At 56.7% G+C, this 4,897-nt stretch overlaps 1 protein-coding gene across 5 annotated transcripts in view; it reads left to right on the forward strand.

The window, feature by feature from the left end:
• The first annotated feature begins 4,728 nt into the window (after positions 1-4,728).
• The window catches only part of GRIK4 (glutamate ionotropic receptor kainate type subunit 4), a 428,651-nt gene continuing 428,482 nt past the window's right edge, over positions 4,729-4,897 (forward strand). For all 5 annotated transcript variants that reach the window (XM_032428067.1, XM_032428069.1, XM_032428065.1 and 2 more), the window contains exon 1: positions 4,729-4,868. The gene's annotated coding sequence lies outside the window, so the exon portion shown is untranslated. The remainder of the gene's footprint in view (positions 4,869-4,897) is intronic.

Raw genomic sequence — 4,897 nt, forward strand, 5'->3', positions numbered from 1 at the left:
CCTATCTATCTGTAGAGAGACGTATATACACATGCATATGCACACACATTTTTTTTTACCTTTATACTATCCTGGGGTCGTTTTGTAATAATTCATAGGAAGACTTAATGCCACAGTGCAGACCAAACTGTTCTCTGGATAAGCTGCAAACCCCAACTACCGGGGGTGATGTGAAAAGTGGCATCGTATTTATTATTTATTTATTTATTTACTTACTTACTTCTTTTGGCATCTTATATATTTTTTACAGATTTTATTTATTTATTTGAGAGAGAGAGAGAGAGAGGCAGGGGGCTGAGGAAGAGGGAGAGAGAGAATCCCAAGCAGATTCCCCACTGAGTGCAGAGCCCGACGCGGGGCTGGATCCCAGGACTCTGGGATCAGGACCCAGGCTGTGACCAAGAGTTGGACACCCAACCAACTGAACCACCCCAGGCACCCCTTGGCATCTTATTCTTGTATCCTGAGGTTGTTGTGCCGCGAGGGCAGACCCTCTCCTGTGTCCCCTCACTGCTAAAGCGGTCGTACTTTGCTCCCAGGTAGAATGTGCGCCCCTGTTCCTCATCTTCCCTCACTCTTCCTCCCGCTTGACTGTAGAGCTTCTTCAGTTCCTCTTGTTCTTGGAGACCGAAAAGGACAACAGTGAAAGGGTGGAAAGGGTGAGAAAATGTACAACTTTAGTCGTTGCTTAGCGCCTCACCCAATTTGACCTAAGTGGGCTTATCCCCTTCTCACAGAGGATTTGCTCAGCGTCCTTCACTCAGGGTGCTTCCCTCCCAGAGTCAGAAGCCCTGAGTTTTAACCCAGCGTTGCCACCTCCTTACTGAGTGATTTGTGTCTATAACACGGTATCGTGAAACCTGCCTAGACCGTGAGCTCAAATGAGAAAAGGTGGGTGTGGAAGCAGAAAGCCCACCACAAGGAAGATGCTGCATATAGACGTGTGCATAGTACCTGCTAACTTGGCACCAGGTACCAGCCTCGATGGTGCAGCTGAGCGCCATGCCCCTTCCCACACGGGTGCAGCCCAAGGGGCAGGCCTCCAGCCGCAGCGTAGGTCTGTAGAAGATCCAGGCGGAGCGTTACGGTGCGTACCCAAGCCCGTCCCGTGTGCTGAAGACCCTCGGTCCCAACGCTGGACTTGCTGTAAGCCACGGGTGCCCGCTGCTTGCCTCCCCCCCACCCAGTCTGCCAGCTAGACCATCACCATGCAACGGAGTTCACTGTGTATGAAAGAGCACACAGAAAATACCTGATATCAGAAAGCACCAGAACTGTGAGAAGAGACAATATTTTTTATTTGACTAAACCCCAAGAGGCCAAGCCCTGGATTTGTCTTGTTTTCTATTCTGTCTCCAGGGCCCAGCACATAATAGGGACCGAAGATTTCTGGAAGAAGAACAAATTGCCATGGTGGCTTATCTCCTCTGCAGAGTAGTAAATGGAAACTGAGACACAAGGTGGGGACAGATTAGGTTCTGACGTCGGGAGCAGAGCGGCCTACAGAAGGAGAGGCAGGTTGTATTCTGATCAAGGAGGAGCCAAATTTTCACTGTAATTTCAGTGTGAGCAGAATCCTGTATGCCCAGACTAATAAAACGGAGATAAGAGCAGTTGGGGGAAGGGAGCTGCATCAGAACAGGGCCGTCAGGTGGAGGTGGGGCTTTATCACATAGTGGAAGACATAGTCTTTGCAGTCAGCGAGGCTGGGCGATGTGCCGCCTTGGGGCCTAGGGGCTGTGCACATCGAAACCCGCCGGTGTACCTATCTGCTCTTTGCCGACACTTGGCCACGATGTCATTAAGCAAAACCACTGTTTAGTGCCTCCTTTAAGGCAGGAGTAAAAATCAAAGTAAAATCAAAGAACAGTTCTCTTTCTCATTTCAGTTCTGCTTCTCAACTGGTTCTGTTAGACATTACCCTTTAGGAATGAACCATGTATCCCCCAAACAGGTGGCAAGAAGGACAGAGAATTATTTCGTTTAACTTGGAGTTGGAGTGTTGCTGCATTTAACACCGTGGGGCCGAAAGGGTGTGCGGTCAGGCTCTTGCTATCTTCAACCTCAAGGCCCTCAAGCAGAACCCTACGTTCAGCTTAGGTTTGTAAAGGCTTCAAGCTTAGCGGGGACCAATGGTTCACACTGCCCATCAGGAAATCCCATCTGGCTCACTGAGACCAGTGACAGAAGCAAATTCAATGTGCCAGAACTGCAGACCTTACTAACCCCTACTTCATGTTGGTTCAGTCACTCAACACATTTACTGAGCACCTACTATCCCAGGCATTCTGCTGTTGATATAGATTTTTTTTAAGTCCGTACTCTCATTATGAACTTGTGATTAACCTTCAAAGGGATCTTCGGAAAAGAGGTGGTAGGTAAATTTAAGAACAACTGTTCTGTGGATCTACCTGAGGCAAACACAAAGAAGCTATCAACAAATCCGAGAGAACAGACTCCTTCCCGTGGGCTCCAGCCTCCAAAGAACCCAGATCCACGAGACTTCACCATGACGCCCAGGTCCAGGCACTACTGAACCCTGGCTAGGAGGGATGCTTCAGTTGAGAAGTTCTAGGGGAGGGAGCCCCATTTCCCAGCTCCTCGGGAATCCCCCAAATGGTCTGGACTAACCTCCCCAGTCCATCCCCACCCTCCAGCTGAGCTGGGGAGCTTAGCTTGTCTGGAATCAAGTTCTGATGGACCAGGGGCACTGACATTCAGGAGAAAGGAAAGTGGAGAGCAGGCAGTGAGCACTGGACAGCCCATCAGCTGGTAGCAGAAAGAAGAGAGGTTCTCTCTTTGCAAACCCCCAGGGTGGGGCTGCCAGTGGGCTTCTCTGGCCCTTCCCCCCACCCTCTGACTTGTAGAGGGCCCCTTGCTTCTAGTAAGGGCAGAGGCCTGAGGGGCAAGACAGAATCATCCTCGCAGGAAGGGGAGAACCTGGGGTCCTCATTAGGTCCCAGCCCAGGCTACCTCAGACCCATCAGCAATCTCTCTGACCTTGTCAAAAGCTCCTCCCACCTCCTTGGTTAATAGGATGAGCTCACCAGGCAAAAGAATAAGATGAAGTGTTTCACATAGTATTTTTCCTCCCAAACCCTTAAGCTTCTATGGTCTTGCTGATCTTGCATCCTTCCCGGAAAAAGGGCCCTGGATCCATGCTTGGCATTTCACAGTTCGAAGTCACTTTAGCGATTATTTAGTTTGCTATTCTCGTGTTTAGAGATGTGGAAATCGGAAGCCGAGGGTCCTGAAGTCTCTTGCCCAGGATCCCAGGATGCCCCTCCAGTGTACTTCCTGCTTGGCCCAGTGCAGTCCTTCTGTCCATTTGGCAAATGACACCCAGCCTGAGGGACTAGAGCTGGAATTAGAACTCAGTTCTGTGTAGCCTATTGACCCCCGTGGTTTGGTTTGCAGGCTTCTTCCTCTGTGCAATGGGGTTAGTGCCACCTGGCAAAGTTGATGCAAAGATGATCGGAAAGACTGTACGTGCTGTCCTCAGGGCACACAGTAGGTGCTAAATAATGTCCTCCCTAAGGAGCGCGGGCGCGGCCAGCGTGGGGAGCTGGGGGATGGGAAGTTGTGAGCCACATTGCTGCCTGCAGCCTTGGTGGCAGGGAAGTGGCAAGGGCCGGGCGGCCAACCCTCCCTGGGGAGTTCAATGCCAACCAGTATTCTAATCCCTTCGAGCCCAAGTCCCAACCGCTGTGGCAGAGAACGAGCCGCTCATGGAGGATCCCATCAGGCTGTGGGTGTGGGGCCGCGGCCCCGAGGACCAGACGGCTCTGTGATCAGTTCCGTTGTCAGCCCAAGGCCAACGTGTGGGGTGGAAAAGAGCAACTAATGTTTGCGGACCTCACATGGCCTTGGCCCTCCTTCCCCAGCCTCCTCCTGAGGGCAGCTGCCTTCCAGCAAACCGAGCACCGACCGCGTGTCGGATGGCTTGGTTGCCCTCCGGGTCCTGCCTCTCGCTACCTCGCTCACTTGGGGCCTCGGGCTCCGGGCTGGACTGTGCGCCTCTCCGGGCCTCGGGGTCCTCGCGAGGAGACAGCTCCTCCTAAGACGTTTGTATTCATCAAACAGCGCCCTGGAACTACTAGACGGGCGCGGGGTCTCTGCGGCCTCCTGGTTACAATTCGCTCTTCCATCTCCGCACGAAACCTCCCGCTCTCCATCTTCGCGGCCGCGGGGCCGCAGTCGCCGGCAACCAGGCACGCTCGTCCCCCGCGCGGTTCCCCCAAGCCCCACCAGGGGGCGCCCTTTGCCCGCCGAAGCCGGCCGGGCTGTAACTCCGGGGGCCGGGGCGGACTGCCCCTCGCGCGGGGCGGTGCAGGGCGCGGGTCGCGCCCGTGTTCCCCCCCCACTCCCTCGCCTCGAGGGCGCTACACCGCAGCGCCCGCCCTTCGTCCCGCGGCCGCCCGGCTGCGCGCGCCCCTCGCGCCCCGGCCCCGCGCCTCCCGCTCGGCCTCGGCCCCCCGGGGCGGCGACAAGTTTGCCCCCGGCCGCCCGGCCCCGCCGCCGCCCCGCTCCTCCTGCACCTCGGCTCCGGGGCGCGCCGGGCGAGGCCCCTAGCCGGCGCTCGGGGCGTGCGGGCTGCCCGGCCGCCGGGCCCCGAAGGGGCGCCCCCCCGGGCGGCGTGCGCGGGCCGCCGCAGTTCCGGCGCTGGCCGCCGGGCGGCGCCCCGCGCCTCGGCCGCGCTCCTCCCGCGCTGCCCGCTCCCCGCTCGCTCGCGGCCGGACACAGACTGCCTTCAGCTGCCGGCGGATCGCGCTGGGGCCGCCGCGGCTGCTGCGGAAGCAGGGAAAACCGGAAAACAACAGCCCGGCGGCCCGGCCCCAGCTCAGCCCCCGGAGTGCGGAGCCGCCCAGGTAAGGGCAGGGCCCGCCGCGGCGCCCCC

The sequence above is a fragment of the Phoca vitulina genome, unplaced genomic scaffold (assembly GCF_004348235.1).
Source record: "Phoca vitulina isolate PV1807 unplaced genomic scaffold, GSC_HSeal_1.0 scaffold38, whole genome shotgun sequence".
In the NCBI taxonomy this organism is placed as follows: domain Eukaryota; kingdom Metazoa; phylum Chordata; class Mammalia; order Carnivora; family Phocidae; genus Phoca; species Phoca vitulina.